We start from the raw sequence: 22,637 nt of genomic DNA, 5'->3' as shown, positions 1-22,637 counted from the left end.
GCAACAATAGAAAAGTACTTTAACACTCCCCCTCACTAAAATGGACAGATCATCCAAGCAAAAGATCAACAAGGATTTAAAGGTCTTAAATGACACACTGGACCAGATGGACATCACAGATATATTCAGCAACAGAATACATATTCTTCTCTAGTGTATATAGAACATTCTCCAGGATAGATCACATCCTGGGGCACAAATCATGTCTCAACTGGTACCAAAAGATTGGGATTGGGCGCCTGGGTGGCTCAGTGGGTTAACCCTCTGCCTTCAGCTCAGGTCATGATCTCAGGGTCCTGGGATCGAGGCCTGCATTGGGCTCTCTGCTCAGCAGGGAGCCTGCTTCCTCCTCTCTCTCTCTCTGCCTGCCTCTCTACCTACTTGTGATCCCTGTCTGTCAAATAAATAAATAAAATCTTAAAAAAAAAAAAAAAGATTGGGATCATTCCCTGAAACCACAATGCTCTGAAGCTAGCACTCAATCACAACAAGGAATTTGGAAAGAACCCCAAAATATGGAGGCTAAAGAGCATCCTTCTAAAGAATGAATGGGTCAACAAGGAAATTAAAGAAGAATTGAAAAAAGAAAAAAATCATGGAAACAAACGATAATGAAACCACAATGGTTCAAAATCTGTGGGACACAGCAAAGGCAGTCCTGAGAGGAAAATATATAACAATGCAAGCCTTTCTCAAGAAACAAGAAAGGTCTCAAATACACAACCTAACCCTACACTTAAAGGAGCTGGAGAAAGAACAACAAGGAAAGCCTAAACCCAGCAGGAAAGAGAAATAATAAAGACCAGAGCAGAAATCAATGAAATAGAAACAAAACAAAACAACAACAACAACAACAACAAAACAGTAGAACAAATCAACAAAACTAGGAGCTGGTTCTTTGAAAGAATTAATAAGATTGATACACCCCTGTCTGGACTTAACAACAACAACAACAACAAAATAGAGAGAGAGAGAGAGGGCCCAAATAAATAAAATCATGAATGAAAGAGGAGAGATCACAACCAACACCAAAGACATACAAACAATCATAAGAACATACTATGAGCAACTCTATGCCAGCAAATTTGACAATCTGGAAAAAATGGATACATTCCTAGAGACATATAAACTACCATAACTGAACCAGGAAGAAATAGAAAACCTGGACAGATCCATAACCAGTAAGGAGATTGAAGCAGTCATCAAAAATCTCCCAAAAAACAAGAGCCCAGGGCCAGATGGCTTCCCAGGGGAATTCTACCAAAAATTTAAAGAATTAATTCCTATTCTCCTGAAACTGTTCCAAAAAATAGAAATGGAAGGAAAATTTCCAAACTCATTTTATGAGGCCAGCATCACCTTGATCCCCAAACCAGACAAGGATCCCATCAAAAGAGAGAATTACAGACCAATATCCTTGATGAACACAGATGCAAAAATTCTCACCAAAATACTAGCCAATACGATCCAACAGTATATTAAAAGGATCATTTGCTGTGACCGAGTGGGGTTTATTCCAGGGCAAGTTTGATTCAACATCTGCAAATGAATCAATGTGATACAATACATTAATAAAAGAAAGAACAAGAACCACATGATACTCTCAATAGATGTTGAAAAAGCATTCGACAAAGTACAGAATCCTTTCTTGATCAAAACTCTTCAAAGTGTAGGGTTAGGGGGTACATACCTCAATATCATCAAAGCCATCTATAAAGAAACCCACAGCGAATATCATTCTCAACGGAGAAAAACAAAGAGTTTTTCCGCTAAGGTCAGGAACACAGCAGGGATGTCCACTATCACTGCTGCTATTCAACATAGTACTAGAAGTGCTAGCCTAGGCAATCAGACAACAAAAAGAAATTAAAGACATCCAAATAATCAAGAAAGAAGTCAAACTATCACTCTTTGCAGATTATATGATACTTTATATGGAAAACCCAAAAGACTCGACTTCAAATCTGATAGAACTCATACAGGAATTCAGTAAAGTGTCAGGATATAAAATCAATGCACAGAAATCAGTTACATTTCTCTACACCAACAAGAAGACAGAAGAAAGAGAAATTAAAGAGTCGATCCCATTTACAATTACACTCAAAACCATAAGATACCTAGGAATAAACCTAGGCAAAGAGGCAAAGTATCTGTACTCAGAAAACTATAAAGTACTCATGAAAACTTGAGGAAGACACAAAGAAATGGAAAAGTGTTCCATGCTCATGGATTGGAAGAACAAACATTATGAAAATGTCTATGCTACCTAAAACAATCTACATGTTTATTGCAATTCCTAACAAAATCCCATCCATTTTTTTCAAAGAAATGGAACAAATAACCCTAAAATTTATATGGAACCAGAAAAGACCTCAAATAGCTGAAGGAATATTGAAAAGGAAAGCCAAAGTTGGTGGCATCACAATTCCAGACTTTAAACTCTATTACAAAGCTGTCATCATCAAGACAGTATGGTACTCATACAAAAACAGACATATCAATCAATGGAACAGAATAGAAAGCTCAGAAATAGACCCTCAACTGTATGGTCAACTAATCTTCGACAAAGCAGGAAAGAATGTCCAATGGGAAAAAGACAGTCTCTTCAACAAATGGTGCTGGAAAAATTGGACAGTCACATGCAGAAATATGAAACTTGACCATTTCCTTACACCACACACAAAAAATAGACTCAAAAATAGACCTCAATGTGAGAAAGGAATCCATCAAAATCCTTGAGGAGAACACAGGCAGCAACCTCTTCGACATCAGCCGCAGCAACTTCTTCCTAGGAACATCACCAAAGGCAAGGGAAGCAAGGGCAAAAATGAACTATTGGGACTTCATCAAGATGAAAATCTTTTGCACAGCAAAGGAAACAGTTAACAAAACCAAAAGACAACTGAAAGTATGGGAGAAGATATTTGCAAATGACGTACCAGATAAAGGGTTAGTATCTAAAATCTATAAAGAACTTATCAAACTCAACACCCAAGGAACAAATAATCTAATCAAGAAAAGGGCAGAGGACATGAACAGACATTTCTGCAAAGAAGACATCCAGAGGACAATAGACACATGAAAATGTGCTTTGCATCACTTGGCATCCAGGAAATACAAAGCGAAACCACAATGAGATACCACCTCATACTAGTCAGAATGGCTAAAATTAACAAATCAGGAAATGATAGATGCTGGCGAGGATGCAGAGAAAGGGGACTCCTCCTACACTGTTGGTGGGAATGCAAGCTGATGTAACCAATCTGAAAAACAGCATGGAGTTTCCTCAAAAAGTTGAAAATAGAGCTACCCTATGATCCAGCAATTGCACTACTTGGTATTTACCCTAAAGATACAAATCTAGTGATCTGAAGGAGCACGTGCACCCGAATGTTTATAGCAGTTATGTCCACAATAGCCAGACTATGGAAAGAACCTAGATGTCCATCAACAGATGAATGGATAAGAAGATGTGGAAAAAGATATATATATTATTTTTAATATTACTATTAATTATCATTAATAATTATTAATAATATTTGTGTATGTATATGTATATATACGTATATATGTATGTGTATATATATACTATATATATTATTTTTAATAATATATATAATATATATGTATATATATGTATGTGTATATGTACATGTATATATATAAAATGCAGCCATCAAAAGAAATGAAATCTTGTCACTTGCGATGATGTTTATGGAACTAGAGGGTTTTATGCTTAGCAAAATAAGTCAATTGGAGGAAAGTTAATTATCATATGATCTCCCTGAAATGAGGAAGTTCAGAGGCAACATGGAGGGTTTGGGAGGTAGGAAAGGAATAAATGAAACAAGATGGAATTGGAAGGGAGAAAAACCGTAAGAGACTCTTACTCTCACAAAACAAACTGAGGTTTGCCAGGTGGGGGGGGGTGGGGAAGCATGGTTAGGTTATGGGAAGGTATGTGCTACGGTGAGGGCTGTGAAGTGTGTAAACCTGGTGATTTGCAGACCTGAACCCCTTTGGCTAATAATACTTTATACGTTAATTAAAAAATAAAAAAAAAAGAAAGAAACACAACAACCTGTGAATGTATGCTCAAGAACAATACAAAACATGAGTAGTCTATACTCATTTTATACTCACTTAATACTCATGTATCAAGGAAATATAATTTTTAATGTAAATATACAGGAAAACAATATTTCTGGTCCAGGTATTTTTTAGAGAAATTCTCCCACACTTTTAGGAAATAATATTGAGATTTCTGAAGTGATGGAGTAAAAACCTCCAAAACTTGCTAGTCCATAAAACACAAGAACATTGACAATGATGGTCCAAATGAACTTTTTTAAGGAATTAACCAAAGACTTGAAACAACCTAAGGAACATTTAACTAATAAAAGTTGCTGGATCTTGTTAAGTATGGTGAAATCTGTGGCAATTTAGTTTTTCCTATTGCATCCCTGATCTCACTCCACAATAAATTGGAAAACCAGACACCTCACAATAATATTAACCCTGAAAACTGAAAAACTAGCAGTCACTAAGAGAGAAGAACGTATTTCAAGCTTCCCCCAAAGTCCCAACATTAGATAATTTTCATTATTTGACTTGTCTGGCAGTTCTGTGGAACTGGCATTGCTCGTTTTTGTTTTGTTTTGTTTGTTTTATTTTTGTTTTTGTTCTGTTTTGTTTTTAATCTGACTCAGAACTCACTCATGGCAAACAACCTTTCTTCTGGAACCCTTATCAGTAGCAATCAGTGGCAATTATTCATAATTTCAGCTCTTTGAGACATCAGTAACAATTTGAGGAAACTAAAAGCTGACCAAAAACTCAAAACGAAAAGCTGGAAATGAAATGTCAAAATGTGGTCTTGAAAGCTATATGATTGATTTATGGGAATCTAAAAATCCAGATACATATGTAATTTTATACATAATCCAAGAAAGACCTAATTAGGTCTCACCTAATATATAATCTCAGGATGATCTTTGGATACATAAAGCAGAAAGTAGATTGTAAAAGTGTTGAAGGTATTTTGAAAGGTACACACAAAACCTATTGTAAAGTCTCAGAGACTTATTAGTTCAAGATATTTAAGGAAACAAACAAACAGAAAAAATAATGTCCAATTATACCTTACTGCTATAGCAGTCAAGGAGATATCTAAGTGGCCATACACAGCTAATATTACATTACAAAATTAATTAAAGAAAACCATAAACAGTTGTTACCAAAATGAGCACAATAATCCCTGAGAAGCAGAAGAAATCTAATTTCCAGAGTTGCTGCATTATACTATTTTAAATATCTGGTTACCAACAAAGAAAAATTACAAGACATGCAAAGAAATTGGAAAGTGAGAAAACATCAATAGAAGTTCCTCCTGAAGGGTACCGGGGCAGCTTAGTTGGTTAAGCATCTGCTTTTGGCTCAGGTCATGACCTCAGGGTCCTGGGATCAAGCCCCGTGCCTGGCTTCCTGCCCGGTAGGTAGTCAGTTTCTCCCTCTTCCTCTGTCCGCTTGGTTCCTGTTCCTGCTCACTCTCTCCCTCTCTCAAATAAATAAATAAATAAAAATCCTACAAAAAAAAAACAAAGAAAGAAATTTTTCATGAATATGCCCAGAAATTGACTTACTAGATAAAGACTTTAAGTCAGCTATTTCAAAATATGTTCAAAGAACTAAAGAAAATCATGCCTAAAGAATTAAATTATGAGTATAATGTCTAAAGTAATAGAAAATACCAGTAAAGAGAGTAAGGTGCAGAAAAATATTTGACAGGATAATGGCCATAAATTTCTCAGGGTGTTTTTTTGTTTGTTTGTTTGTTTTGTTTTTTGTTTTTTTAAGATTTTATTTATTTATTTGACAGGGAGATACACAGAAAGAGAGGGTACACCAATAGGGGGAGTAGGTGAGGGAGAAGCAGGCTTCCCAATGAACAGGCAGCCTGATGAGGAGCTTGACCCCAGGACCCTGGGATCATGACATGAGCTGAAGGTAGATGCTTAATGACTGAGCCACATAAGCACCCCAATTTTTCAGTTTTGATGAAAAACTTTAATTGGCATATATGACAAGTTCAACAGATTCCAGATAGCACAAAACTGAAGATATTCATACCTAGATACATCATTGTTGAACTTTCTAAACCCAGAAACAGAGAAACTTGGAACAGTAGCATTGAAAGTATAGAAAGGAAAGAAAAATATTAACTAAGAATTCCATGCTGGGAAAACAAAATAAAACAAAACAAAATGAAACAAACAAACAAACAAACAAACAAACAAAAAACTATCCTTCAACAATGAAAAAGAGTTTTTTCCACATCTCAGAAGATGAACAGATGCACTTTTCCATATCTTCTCATAAAATGTAACTAAACACCAAGAGTGTTATATCTATCATCTATCTAATAAAGGTGAAAATAGATGAGCTTGTAATTCTATTAGTAAGGAACAAGTATGTTGAGTTTTTATGTTTCTTTTTGCCTCATATATGTCACACATGCAGCTGAAATATATAGCAAAATGAAAATGTTTATGGCTGCACACAACAAACAAACAAAAAAACACCTCTGAAACATTTTCTTTCTAGCCAGATGACCAAGAAGCTGGGTAATCTGGCAAGGCAAAACACTTTTAGACAATAATCATGCTAACCAAACACCACAAAAAATAATGTCCCTACCCTCATCCACATCAACAAAACCTTAATGGGAAGCCTGGACTTCCACACAAATGAGTCAAAAATGAGGCTCTCCAGAACCTCACCAGAGTGCTGTCAGAGAGGCCAAAGTAGGAAGGATAGATATCCAGCTTTGCCTGTGGTAACAAAATTTCCACCCATCATGATTCTATAGAAACTACAAGGGAAACCTGAAGTTCTCCTGGTACCAAGCAATAAGGAGGCACTCCTATTCTAACCCCTGTAGTGCTCACAAAGGAGATCTTGTAGAGAGTCTGCACTTTCACCATTGCCTAGGAGTCATGACCCCTACCACTGTGTTAGTAAGGATCTTGTGGGGATCTGGAACTTCCACCTCTACCTAGATGCTCTACTCACTCAAGCATCGATAGAGAGTGAATCAAAAACCTTTAGTTGGATGTTATAAGAGAGTGACCTTTCTACCCTCCATTGTAGCAAGGTAAGAGAAAGTCATCTAAAATAAATTTTAAAAGTTCAAATGATAACAACAGCAACACAATATGAAAACATCCTGATTTCAGTTGAAAATCAATTTTCAAAATAAGGTCCTAGAAAATCACAAACTGATGGAAAAATAACCAGATACCAAAATAGACATAAGAAAGAAGTTTAAAGTACTTGTCAAAAGATTTTAGAATGACCAAGATAACAGCTGAGTAAATATGAATACATTTAAAACAAATTAAAAATATTAAATTTCAGGAAAGAAATTGAAATTTTTAAAAAAGATTTTACAGAAAGAGAGAGGGAGATGGATCACAAGCAGGCAGGCAGAGAGAGGGGGGAAGCAGGTTCCCTGCTGAGTAGAGAGCCCGATTCGGAGCTCCATCTCAGGACCTTGCGATCATGACCTGAGCTGAAGGCAGAGGCTTAATTCTCTGAGTCACCCAGGTTCCCCAAGAAATTGAAATTTTAAAGGATGTAAAGGAAAATGTAAACTAAATTAAGGCACAATTTCCTGAATAATCAATAGACCAGTAAAGAGCTGGAAGGAGAATTGGAAAATATTTTCAAGTGATTGAAACAAACATACACCATACCAAAAACTAGACAATTTAGTGTATGGAGGACAATTTAGAGCTGTAAACAATAGTAATAAAAAAGAAAAATCTCAATTCAAAAGACTTTACCCTAACTTTTACCATTAATAAAGTAGAAAAAGAACAAACTCAATACTGTACAAGTAGAAGGAAGGACATAACAAAGGAAAAAGCAGAAATAAATGGAATAGAAAGTAAAATATATGAATAAGTAAAGCCAAAACAACCAAAAGTTGGCTCTATAGAAAGATAAACAATTAACTAGTTAAAGAGTTACCTCAAAATCAGAGTATCAAGGATAGAGGGAATGCTACTATTGACTAAAAGGTAGTAAAAGATAAAGATAATTATAAGGAAATACTATGAACAATTGTATGCCAGTGAGTTACTTAACTTAGATAAAATAAACTGCGATAGATCTGTAATGGATAGAGATTGAACCAGTAATCACAAAACATCCCACAATAAAAACCTTGGTCCAGATGGCTTCCCTGTTTATTTCTACCAAATACTTAAAGTATTAACATAAATGTTTTACAAACTCCTCTAAATGTCAAAATGATGAGGATATTTATTAACTTATTCTATGAAGCCATTATTATTCTAATATCAAAATCAGATGTCACAAGAAAAATAAACCACAGTCAGATGTCTATTATGAATGTAAATGTAAAAGTAAAAAAAAATGTAATCAACAATATATAGAGAGCCTTACTTACTATGAACAAAGCAGATTTATGCTATACTGGTTTGGTATAGGTTTGCTTTCAGTGGAGATGAAATGTTCTATAGGTGAAGGAGATGATGTCACACCTGTTTGAATATACTGAAAAACCACTATGCACTTTTTAAAGAAGGTGAATTTTATGGTGTATGAATTATATTTCACAAAACTCCTTTAAAAGCTAATACTAATCCTACACAATTTTCTTCAAAACACTGAAAGAGAGTAACATATCCTAACTCACATTATAAAGCATGGATTACCTAGGTCCAAAATCAGAAACGTAAAGCAAAACAAACAAACAAACAAACAAAACCTAAAAAAGCACAAATTTACAATACAATATTCCTCCAGAATATAGATGCAAAAATCCTCAATCATTTAAACCATGCAATATATATAAACAGTAATATATAATGACAAAATGGGATTTATTCTAAAAATACAAGCCTGGATCATTGAAAAGTAACCTATTTAGGGGTGCTTGACTGGCTCTGTAGATGGAGTGTGTGCCTGTTGATCTCTTGATCTTTATACCCATGTTGGGTGTAAAGATTATTTAAAAATAAAATCTTTTTAAAAAGTGATATATTTATTAAAGAAAAAACAAAATGATAAAAAGCTTAATAGGTGCAGAAAAACATTTGACAAAATTCAGTATCCATTTAACGTTCATAGTCAAAACACACACACATATACACACACTCATATACTTTCATGATTTAAAACACAATGATTACAAACTGTTATAAATTTGACCTTTCTGAATAAGATAAAGGGCTTTTATTTATTTATTTATTTATTTATTTATTTATTTATTTTTTAAAAGATTTTATTTATTTATTTGACAGAGAGAGAGATCACAAGTAGGCAGAGTCAGGCAGGGAGTGGGTGCAGTGAACCAGGCTCTCCCCTGAGCAGACAAATGAGCAGAGAGCCCGTTGTAGTGTTTGATCCCAGGACCCTGAGATCACGACCTGAGATAAAGACAGAGGCTCAACCCACTGAGCCACTCAGGCTCCTGATAAAGGGCTTTTAAAAAAACAAATAGTCAAATCCATGCAATACCATATTTAATGATGCATGACACAATATGTTATTCTGATTTCAGGAGGTAAGCATTTTCTGCCCTCAACATTCCTATTCACTACTGTATTAGAGGTAATAAGTAGTACAGTAAAATATTTCAAAAATACAATTAAAAATTAAGAATAGAAGGACTGCAGATTACTTTATTTTCTTTATAGAAATACAAAATCTACCAAAAAGCTAATAGATGTAATTAGTGACTTTAGTAGTGTTGTAAGATGCATATTACATATATAAAAATACATTAAATTTCTAAATGATAACAGTGGACATTTGGAAATCAAAATCAAAATAGCATTTTATGCTAGTAACCAATTAAATACTTGTCATAGACTTAGCAAAAAATAGATAATGTCTGCTGAAAACTACAAAATATATTAATGAAAGAAATCCAAAAGACCTAAATAAACAGAAAAGATATGTCCTGGATTGATAAATATTTTTAAGATGTCAGTTTTTCTGAAAATGCTCCTATTATTTTCAGTGCAATTTCAATCAAAATTGTGGTAGGATAACTGCAGAAATTGTCAAGCTGATTCTAAAATTCTTTTTTTTTTAAAGATTTTTATTTATTTATTTATTTATTGACAGAGAGAAATCAAAAGTAGATGGAGAGGCAGGCAGAGAAAGAGAGAGAGAGGGAAGCAGGCTCCCTGCTGAGCAGAGAGCCCGATGCGGGACTCGATCCCAGGACCCCGAGATCATGACCTGAGTCGAAGGCAGCGGCTTAACCCACTGAGCCACCCAGGCGCCCTGATTCTAAAATTCTTAATTAAAAAACAAGCAAAGCAAAACAAAAACTAGAAAACTACAAGAATTATGAGATAGGATGAGGTTGGAGGACAGACACTATTTGATTTCAGTATATAAAACAGAACTTCACAGTCTGCTTTTGAAAAAAGGTCATGTGTTACTGACTAAATATATAGAGAGAATAGAAAAGAAAGCTCGGAAATAGAAGTATACAAATATAGTTAAGCAATTTTCAAAAGTGATGCCAAGAAATTTTAATTAAGGAAAGACTGTCTTTTCAACAAATGGTGGAATAATTGGACATATGTACTTTAAAAACTAACCTTAATTCATGCATTTCATTGTATACAAAAAGTATCTCAAAATGGATCACATTCAAATATAAAACAAGAAAACTATAAAATACATAAAAGGAAACACTGAGAAAAAATCTTAGAGAGTTCGGATTAGGCAAAACTTCCATGGATATGATGCCAAATTCACACTGAATACAAATAAGATTGATAAATTGGATTTAATCAAAATTAAAAACTACTGTTTTACCAATGTTGTTACTAAGAGTGAACACAAGTCATAGACTGCGAGGAAATATTTCATAATCTCACATCTGATAAAATATTGTTACTAGAGAATATTAGTTTACTCTAAAAACACAATGATTGTAAAATTAACATCCAGATTTTAAAAATGAATAAATAATTCAAATAGACACCAGAGGGAGATAAATTAAAAGTACCCTGAAATACCACTACACTACTTGAATGAATAAATCTTTCTGAAAAGCTAACACTTGTTCATGAGGATGCTGAACAACTAGAATTCTCATATTTTCTGAAGTTAATACAAATTGGTACAACCACTTTGAATATGTTTTTCCAGTTTCTTATAAAGCTAAACATATACTTCCCATATGATTTTGTAATTTCTCACCTAGGTATTTGTTCAGTGAAGTAATAACTTCTGCTCATACAATTCTTATATAAAAATGTTTATTACAGCTTTGTATGTATGTTAAACATAGAAGATCACAAATGTCCCTCAAATGGGAAAAGGGCAAATATTGTGCATATAAATAAATTCTAGGTAAGGGTCTTCTCAGAAGATGGACAAACAGAAAGACCCTAAGATCACTCTGTCCCACCTTTACAAATAGACATTACTCATATCCAAGTAAGTAAACCAGAGAGTCACTCAATTTGGCAGAACAAATTCTACAACTAAATGTAGAGAAGAAGCCACTCTGGAGAGATTAGGAAGGGCAGTTGCTGGGAGCTGTCTGTGAAAGGATCTACAGAGAGTAAAGGAAAAGTACCAGGGAGCCCACATGGGGAAAACAAATATCCATAATGTCTGGCCTTTAAAACCAGAGGGACTGAATTCCATGAGTTTATATAACAGGAGGGCCTTGTAGTCTGGAGATGTAAAAGTCAGCTGATGCACCACTGGAAGCCTGGAAGCCTGGAAGAAAGCAACAGTTCACACAATGCCTGAGGCAAACAGAAGGGACATCTGTTTATACTGATTTCTGAGCAAATTGGGGGACTTCTCAGGGAAAAAAAAAAAAAAAAAGACAGTCACCATTTTCCTTCTTTATCCCCAAAATAAACACAGAACTGCACAGATATTTACTACCTAATCTGCTAGCAGTGCATGCTGCTCATGGGTTCTCCCGAGGACTCACCCACTCCAAATCTGCTGACTTTGGCCTTGAGCTCAGCACAAATTTTGTTAACTTGCTACGCTCCCTGCTTAGTCACAGTCTCCTTGTGCCATGGCTATCATGTTTCAGGTTATCTGGCCTAGGACTGGAAGGCTCAGTGCAAATTTTGCTAATGCCATGCATGAGCCCTACCAAGCCACCATACACAATACTACACCTTTGGCTGCTGCTCCAAGCTGCACCTCCAGCAGCTATTCTGCTGTGAGGAATCAAGCCTAAAACTAGAATTTCAGTGCAGATTTTGCTAATTCTGCTGCCCATCCCTGACCTTCTTCCAGTCATGCCCCCCTTAAAGCTAGTCTGCCTGGGTTTCACTAGTATTGCAGAGAGCAAGAACAGTCCACAATAAGAAGTCGGTGCAGAGAGTCTGTACTAAATGGGAAAACAACTCAGACACAATAGCAGGATGCAAACAACACACATGGGAGACTCTCCTGAGATAGCAGGTTCTGGTGAATAGGGGACACTGCACTGCAAGGCACTATAGGACCTCTCCTTCATAAAGTCACTACTTTCATGACCAGAAGATGTAGCTGACTTCCCTAACACAGAGAAATAGACACAAAGAGGTAGACAAAATGAGGAGACAGAGGGATATGTTCCAAATTAAAGAACAGGACAAAATCACAGCAGGAGATATAAATGAAGCAGAAACAAGGAATATGTCTGATAAAGAATATAAAGTAAAGATCATAAAGATATGCACTGGACTTCAGAGAGGGGTTGAGGACATCAGTAGGACCTTGACAAAGAGATAAAATATAACATATAAAAGATGAAGAACTCAAATGAAATGAAAAATACAATAGATGGATTAAATAGTAGGCTATGGGAAACAGAGGAATGTATTAGTGACCTGAAGAATGAGTAATGGAAGGCAATCAACCTAAACAGAGGAAAGACAAACAAATACTTTCTAATGAGAATAGACTTACAGAAATCAGTGATTCCATCAAGCAAAGTAGCATTACATTATAGGGACTCCAGAAGGAGAAGAGAGGAAAAAAGGCAGGGAGCCCGATGAGGGGCTTGATCCCAGGATCCTGGGATCATGACGTGAGCTGAAGGTTCATTGACACAGCCACCAAGCACCCCTCTTCTTTGAATTCTTGATCCACTCACTGTTTAGTAACATTTTTTTTTAATTTTTTAAATTAACATATAATGTATTATTAGCCCTGGGGCTACAGGTCTGTGAATCACCAGGTTCACAAGAAATAATCACCAAGAAATAATAGCTGAAAAATTCCTGAATCTAAGAGGGAAACAGAGATCCAGATTCAGAACACACAGATATGCCTCAACAAATTAAACCCAAGAAGTCCACACCAAGACATAGTAATGAAAATAGCAAAAAATAATGATAAAGAATTTTAACATTTGTGAAAAAAAAGGAAGACATATATATTCAGAGCAAACCCCATAAGGCTATTAGCTGATTTTTTAGCAGAAACTTTGCAGGCCAGAAGAGAATGGCATGATGTATCTAAAGTGCTGAAGGGGAAAAATCTACAGCCAAGAATACCCTATCCAGTAGGGTTACCAGTCAGAATAGAAGGAAAAATAAAGAGGTTCTCAGGAAAACGGAGATTAAAAGAATCCATGACCACTAAACCAACCCTAAAATAACTGTTAAAGGGGGCTCTCTGAGTAGAGTATGAGAAATAAGAAGTGCTAAAGCAAGCAAAACAAGTATATCTGTAAAAATTAGTCAAGAGAAACACACACAGAAAAGGTGTAAAATATATTCAGATAGCTGAAACATGGAGGTCATGTTCAAAATTAAGTGAGCATCATATTAGTCATAATATAGACTGCTATATGCAGATGTTATATATAAAGCAAATGGTAAACACAAATAAAAAACAGTATAGAAATGCAAAAAGAGTAGGGAATCCAAATATATCACTAAAGAAAACCATCAAACCATGAAAAAAAGAGGTAAGAATCATAAATAAACTACAAAAAACATAAAAAAATAACAAACAGCAATAAATATGTATTCATCAATAATTACTTTGAATTAAATGGACTAAATGCTCCAATCAAAAGACATAGATGAGAGTGGATAAAAGTATATAAAAAGTTAAAAAAAATTAAAACCCATTTATATGTCAACTGCAAGAGACTCATTTCAGACCTAAAGATACCTGCAGATTGAAAGTAAGAGAATGGAGAAATATTTATTTGGAAATTGATGTCAAAAGGAAGCCTGAATAGCAATACTTATTTTAGACAAAGTAAACTTTAAACACAGTTTGTAAAAAGGGACAAAGTAGGACAGTATATAATAATAAAGGAGACAATCCACGAAGAAGATACCAAAATTGTAATTATTTATGTACCCAAATACATAAAAGAGTTAGTAAAAAGCATAAAGGAATTAATCTAAAGTAATACAATAATGGAGGGAGAGTTTAATACCTTATTTGTATTAATGGATAGATCATCCAAACAGAAAATTAACAAGAAGACAGTGGCTTTGAATGACGTACCTGACCAGAAAGACTTAATAGATACATTCAGAACATTCCATCCCAATACAGCAGAGTATGCATTTTTTTCCAGTGCACACAGAACATTCTCCAGAATAGATCACATATCAGAATAGCCCACAAAAACGTCTCAATAAAGTAAAAAATATCGAAGTTATACAGCATCTTTTCTGACCACAACACTGGAACTAGAAATCAATCACAAGAAAAAAAAAAATCTAGAAAGACCACAAGTACCTGGGCTTAAATAACATCCGACTAAACAGGGACATATGGTGGCCCAGTTGGTTAAATGTCTAACTCTTGACTTCACCCAGATCTTCATCTGTGAGATTGAGCCCCATGTGAGGCTCCATGCTGGGCATGGAGCTTATTGGATTTCTCTATCTTCTCCCTCTGCCGCTCCTCTCTTTCAAATAAATCTTTAAAAAAATAACATGCTGGGAGCGGGTGATTGGGTTATGGACATTGGAGAAAGTATGTGCTATGGTGAGTGCTGTGAAGTGTGTCAACCTGGTGATTCACAGACATGTACCCCCGGGGCTAATAATACATTATATGTTAATTTAAAAAATTTAAAAAAAATGTTACTAAACAGTGAGTGGATCAAGAATTCAAAGAAGAGGGGTGCCTTGGTGGCTGAGTCATTGAACCTCTGCCTTCAGTTCACGTCATGATCCCAGGATCCCGGGATCAAGCCCCTCATTGGGCTCCCTGCTCAGCAGGAAGCCTGCTTCTCCCTCTTCCACTCCTTCTGCTTGTGTTGCCTTTCTCACTGTCTTACTCTTTGTCAAACAAATAAATAAAATCTTAAAAAAAATCCAAAGAAGAAATTAAAAAAAAAATGGAAACAAATGAAAATAAAAACGCAATAGTCCAAAATCCTTGGGATAGAACAAAAACTGTTTTAAGAAGGGAGTTTATAACAAATACAGGCTTAACTCAAGAAGCAAGAAAAAGATCAAATCAACAACCTAACTTTACACCTATAGGAGCTAGAAAAAGAGGAAAAACAAATAAAACCTAAAACCAGCAGAAGGAAGGAAATCATAAAGATTAGAACAGAAATAAATGAGATAAACAGTTAAAATAGAACAGATTAATAAAACCAGGTGTTTCTTTTAAAAGATCAATAACATTGATAAACTTCTAGCCAGATTCATCAAAAAGATGAAGTACACAAATGAACAGAATACAACAGAAAAAGGAGAAATAATAACCAAAACCACAGAAATACAATCATAAGAGAATAATATGAAAAACTATATGCCAACATATTAGACAACCTAGAAGAAATGGATAATTTCCTAGAAACATATAGCCTGTCAAAACTAAACAGGAAGAAATAGAAAATCTGAAAAGACCAATTATCATCAAGGATATTGAACCAGTAATAAAAATTTGCTCCAAAACAAAAGCCCAGGAACTTATGGCTTCACAGGCAAACTCTACCTAACAGTTAAGGAAGAGTTAATGCCTATTCTTCTCAAGTAATAAGTAATATAATAAAATATATATAATAATATAATAAAAAATAAAAGAAGGAAAACTTCCAAATTCATTCTGTATGGCCAGTACCACCCTGATATCAAAACAAGGATCTTTCCATAGTTTCTCCATAGTGACTCTTAATCTCACAAAACAAACTGAGGGTTGCTGGGGGGAGGGGGTTTGGGAGAAGGGGGTGGGATTATGGACATTGGGGAGGGTATGTGTTTTGGTGAGTGCTGTGAAGTGTGTAAACCTGGTGATTCACAGACCTGTACTCCTGGGGATAAAAATATATGTTTATAAAAAATAAAAAATTAAAACACTAATAAATAAATAAATAAATAAATAAATAAATAAATAAATAAATAAAAACAAGGAAAAGAACATCACAAAGAAAACTACAGGCCAGTTTCCCTGATGAACAGAGATGCAAAAATTCTTAACAAAATACTAGATGACTGAATTCAACAGTACACTGAAGAAATCATTCACCAAAATCAAATGGGATTTGTTCCCGGGGAGGAAAGATGATTCAATATTTGCAAATCAAGACTCTGATAAGTAAAAGGAGAAAAACCCTATGGTCATTTCAATTGATGCAGAAGAAGCATTTCACAAAATACAATATCAATTCATGATAAAAGCCCTCAATAAAGTAGGGTTAGAAGGAACATATCTCAACACAATAAAGCCCACATATTAAAAATGCAGACTTATATCATCCTCTATTGGGAAACACTGAGTTTCCCACTACTGTCGGGGATAACAAGGATGGCCTCTCTCCTCACTTTTATTCAGCACAGCACTGGGAAATCCTAGCTGCAACAATTAGACAGCATCAGAAAATAAAAGGGATCAGAACTGGTAAGGAAAGAGTTAGACTTTCACTCTTTGTAGATAACATGATATTCTATATAGGAAACCCAAAAGAATGCACCAAAAAACTGCTAAAACTGATAAAGGAAGTTTGTAAAGGTATAGGTTAGAAAAGTTAATGTATAGAAATCTGTAGCATTTCTATATACGAACAATGAAGCAGCAGTAAGTGAAATTAAGAAAACAGTCCATTTACAATTACACCCCAGAATAATAATACCTAGGAATAAATACAAAGAGGTGAGAGATCTCTACTCTAAAAACTAGAAAATACTGAGGAAGGAAACTGAACACAGCACAAAGAAATGAAAAGACATTCCAAACTCATGGATTAGAAGAAAAAATATTGTTGAAATATTTATACTACCTAAAGCAATCTATACATTTAAGGCAATCCCTAACAAAATACCAACAGCATTTGCATAAAACTGGAACAAACTACCTTAAAAATTATATGGAACCACAAAAGAGCCTCAATAGTCAAAACAATTTTGAAAAAGAAAAGAAAGCCTGAAGATATCATAATTTCAGACTTCAAGTTATATTACAAAGCTGTAATGATCAAAACTGTATAGCACTTGCACAATAGTAGGCACATGGATCAAGGGAATAGAATATAAAACCCAGAAATGAACCCACAAATATGGTCAATTAGTCTTCACCAAAGCAGGACAGAATGACAAAAAAAGATAGTCTTTTCAACAAATGATGTTGGGAAAACTGCTCAGGTACATGGGAAAAAATAAAACTGGAACACTTTCATACATCACACACAAAAATTAACCGAAAATGAATTAAAGACGTAATAGTGAGACCTGAAATCATAAAATCCTAGAGGAGATAGTAATTTCTCTACCATCAGATGTAGCAACATTTTTCTAGATCTATCTTATAAGGCAAGGGAAATAAAAATAAACTGTTGGGACTGCATCACAATAAAAAGCTTCTGCACAACAAAGGAAACAATTAAGAAATCTCAAAAGCAAACTAGAGAATGAAGGAAGATATTTGCAAATGACATATTGGATAAAGAGTTAGTATCTTAAATATAAAAGGAACTTAGATAACTCAAAATTTGAAAATTTGAAAAAACAAATAATCCAACTAAAAATGAGCCAAACCACATGAACAGATATTTCTCTAAAGACATATAGATGGCCAACAGACACAAAAATTGTTCGACATCACTCATCATGAGGGAAATGCAAATTCAAAATACAATGAGATATCACCTCACACCTGTCAAAATGGCTAAAAGGAGAAAGGGGAACCCTCTTTTGATGTTGGTAGGAATGCAAATTGGTGCAGCCACTTTGAAAAAATGGTTCCTCAGAAAGTTAAAAATAAAGCTACCCTACTATGTGTAATTGCCCTATGGGATATTCATCCACAAAATACAAAAACTCTAATACAAAGTTATATATATATTTTTATAGCAGCATTATTTACAGTAGCCAAATTACCAAAGCAGTCTTAAATATCCACTGATAGATAAATGGATATTTACATTTAATTATATAATTTACATTTACATTTAATAAAAATAAATATTTACATTTAATATTCCACTGTATATGTGTACAGTGGAATATTATTTGGTCCTAAAAAAGAATGAAATATTGTCATTTGTAATGACATGGATGGAAACAGATTATAGGGGCGCCTGGGTGGCTCAGTGGGTTAAAGCCTCTGCCTTTGGCTCAGGTCATGATCCCAGAGTCCTGGGATCGAGCCCCACATTGGGCTCTCTGTTTAGCCAGGAGCCTGCTTCCTCCTCTCTCTCTCTGCCTGCCTCTCTGCCTACTTGTGATCTCTGCCTGTCAAATAAATAAATAAATAATATCGTAAAAAGGGAAAAAAAAAAAGAGAGATTATAATCCTAAGCGAAAGAAACCAGTCAGAGAAAGACAAATACCATATAGTTTCACTCATATATAGAAATTAAGAAACAAAATAAGCAAAGGGAAATAGAGAGAGAGAGAGAGACAAAGAAATAGACTCTTAACTATAGAAAGCAAACTGATGGGTGCCTGGCCAGCTCAGATGTTTGAGCACATAACTTTGGCTCAGGTCATGATCCCAGGATCCTGGGATTGAGTCCCATGTCGGGCTTCCCATTTGTCAGGTCCCCATTCAGTGGGGAATCTGTTTCTCCCTCTCCCATTATTGTGCTTTCACACTCCTCTCTCTCTCAAATAAATACATAAAATATTTTTAAAAATCAAATACTAAAAAAAAAGCAAAAACAAACTGATGATTACCAGAAAGGAGGTATGTGGGCTATAGTAAAATAGGTGATGTGGATTAAGGAGTGCATTTGTCATGATGAATGGTATATAGAAGTGTTAAGTATACTACATTGTACACCTGAAACTAATATAACACTATGTTGACTATACTGGAATTAAAATAAAATTGAAAGAAAAAATACAGTCTACTTAATAATACAAAGGAACAAATTAACAATACACAAAACATCAATGAATCACAAATGCCTTATTCTTAGTAAAGGAAGCCAGACTGAAAGAATCCCAAGTGCATGTCCTTCTGTATGATATTCTTGAAAAGATAAAACTAGAGAAATAGAACAAAGACCAGTGAATAGCAGGGTCTGGAGTGGGATAAGTGCTTGTCTACAAAGGGGAAAATTACATTTATTAATGTTATGATATTTTAATATTAACTTATACACATTAGAATATAACATACATAGCCTATGTATATTACATGTGAATCAAATTACTATCTTTATGTAATACAGAGAAATTAAATTATATGTAATGTGTAGTTTAAATAAGTTGTATATATGACACATATGCAAGATATATTTATATCTTAGAAATTGATAAAATTGGGCAATTCCCTAAAATTGGAGCACCTAGAGTTATTTTAATTTTGGTAAATTTTCTTCCATTTTAAGTATCCATATGTATATATTTGTGTATAGTTATTTACATTCATGATTTTGATAGTCTGCATAATTTATTTTCAGTTAAAATATAATAATGATTAGTTCAAATGCCTCAGTCAAATCTTTGCATATTATTTCATTAAATACTGATACTACTAATACAACACTAACATCAATAAAGACCAATAGCTATGTTTAGTTTTCACAATAACCTCAGAAACATGGTGTTACTGTTTTAAGTTTTATTATTATAAGCCTTAGGTTAAGTACACTCTCAGAAATTAGGGAGGAGAAACAGCTGAACATAGCATAAAAGCTATTTGAAAAAAAAAATCACTTATATGGGACCTTTATACATTTACTCCTCCAAATGTAGTAATGCTTTTGATTTTCTCAGATCTTCAAAATTCCCTTTGTCACATAACACTTTTAATTTTATGTGACAGGATTTTATTTCATATCTTATGTTTTTTTTTTTTTTTAAATATGGGACACTTCACGAATTTGCGTATCATCCTTACACAGGGGCCATGCTAATCTTCTCTGTATCGTTCCGATTTTAGTATATGTGCTGCCGAAGCAAGCACTCATATCTTATGTTTTATTTATATATTTGCATGGTTTTATTTTTATTTATTTTTTTAAAGATTTTATTTATTTATTTGACAGAGAGAGATCACAAGTAGGCAGAGAGGCAGGCAGAGAGAGAGAGGAGGAAGCAGGCTCCCTGCTGGGCAGAGAGCCCGATGCGGGACTCGATCCCAGGACCCTGAGATCATGACCTGAGCCGAAGGCAGCGGCTTAACCCACTGAGCCACCCAGGCGCCCTGCATGGTTTTATTTTTAAATTTCATATGCTTAACCTAAAAATAGATGCAACAGACTTTATGGAAAACAGATTTTGCTCTTACTGTTTCCCAAATATTTATTTATGCAAATTAATTTTAAGAATAAGTTTCCCCTCCCCAAAAAAGAATAAGTTTCCTCATTGTTTTTGCTGATTTATTATACTTAGAGTTATTATACATTACAAATTATTTTTCACATACAAAAACCAGATATTTCTAAGCTTTATTATTTCATGTTGTAGGTGTGTTTCAATTATTATAACTTAAAAACATAGTTTTGTGCATTTAAAATATGTGAGAATAGATCTCATGCTGCATTTGTTAACATACTACAATAAAACAACACAACACAAAACAAAAACATATATCTGCATATTTGTAACACTGAACTCCTTCATTTATTCTCTTCTCTCTATTTGAAAGGCTATCATTTTTCATTTTCACCTAACTTTAAAGTTGTTTTCTAAAATTATTTTGAAATGGGAAAATATACTTAAAAATCGGACTTTTCAACAAATATGCATTAGGCCACTAGACAATAATTAACATATTTGAACCACAGTTAAAAAGCTATTAGTCTAGAACTTCATATGAAGCCAAATTGAGCTTTAGTTTTACAGTTAAACTTACCAACCATGGAAGAAATAAATCCCTGCCTCATTTATTCAAAAAATGTGAAATAGCTGGCTTTTAACCTTTATTTCAGAATCAAATGAAATATATTGGAAGCACTTAGCACAGTTTTTGGTCCTGTTTAAATGGTAATTATTCTTATTATCAGTAATTTCTGTATGTTAACTACATCTACCAATATAAAAACTCCCTTATATAAAAAGTTCTCCAAGGATGGCATAAATAAGCATTTCAGATTGGTATAGCTATCAATGAAATACATTCTGTCATTTCTGTATGTATAAATATAAGTACATAAATGTATATGTTAATTCCATCCAATAAATTATAAATTATACCCAGTATGTGCATTACATATAAAGATTGAACTGTAGTTTCTCAAAGGCTCCATCATAAAGTGCCTCAATTTTCATAATACATAATAGATAGTACAGGTAATTCATATAGATATAATGGAAGACTTGGGTGTATTACCCCAGGAAAGTAAGGGAAAAAGAAAATTGGTGCTATTCCCTTATAACAACAACCATTGATTTTTTTTTTTTAATAAACATTGCTCATCCTTTTAGTAGAAAAATATTCTGGTAGATAGTCTATGCATAATTTATTTTTTATAATATAACTTAAGCATACACAAATGTAAAGCTAAATATGCTTTGAGCTTATAGTTTATGATTTTTTATGGATAACAAAAAATTACAACTAAACACAATATAAATTAAAAACCATAATTTTCTTAATAACATCCTTGCCTTAAAGGTAATCCTGTGTTAAAACCAAATTACAAATATTGAGTTAATTCTACAAATATGTATTATATTTATTGTCTTTCACTTGTTATTAGTTATTTTTTGTATTTTGAGCTTGTTGGGTAATTACTGATGTTATTACCTTTATAATTGTTTTATATTCCATCCTCTTAATGACTTTAAAAACAATCATCCCTTATTTTCAATGGGTCAAGAAAATTTAGCTTAAGACTCAATCAAACCCCTTGTCAACTGTATATCAGCAATGTGTGTTTCATTTATGGTCAGATATGAGTCTGTGAGAACAGTTAAAGAATTCAGCTTCCATTGTGCTTACACAGGAACAATTAGTGTTCCTGGTTTGTGTATAGAAATGACTCTTGGGTTGTGCTGATGCTGATGGAACAACACTGTTGCTATGGCCCTAAGTGAGCTTTGGTTTTAAAATCTACATGCATGGAGGGGCGCCTGGGTGGCTCAGTGGGTTAAGCCGCTGCCTTCGGCTCAGGTCATGATCTCAGGGTCCTGGGATTGAGTCCCGCATCGGGCTCTCTGCTCAGCAGGGAGCCTGCTTCCCTCTCTCTCTCTCTGCCT

At 34.2% G+C, this 22,637-nt stretch overlaps 1 non-coding gene across 1 annotated transcript; it reads right to left on the bottom strand.

Annotated features, from left to right (window-relative positions):
• Positions 1–20,293: 20,293 nt before the first annotated feature.
• Positions 20,294–20,400, bottom strand: LOC116571200. The gene has a single exon (XR_004277769.1). It is a non-coding gene; the product is annotated as a U6 spliceosomal RNA (small nuclear RNA).
• Positions 20,401–22,637: the final 2,237 nt, after the last annotated feature.

Source organism: Mustela erminea, chromosome 12 (assembly GCF_009829155.1).
Source record: "Mustela erminea isolate mMusErm1 chromosome 12, mMusErm1.Pri, whole genome shotgun sequence".
Classification (NCBI taxonomy): domain Eukaryota; kingdom Metazoa; phylum Chordata; class Mammalia; order Carnivora; family Mustelidae; genus Mustela; species Mustela erminea.
This window is presented reverse-complemented; position numbering and strand designations above follow the sequence as displayed.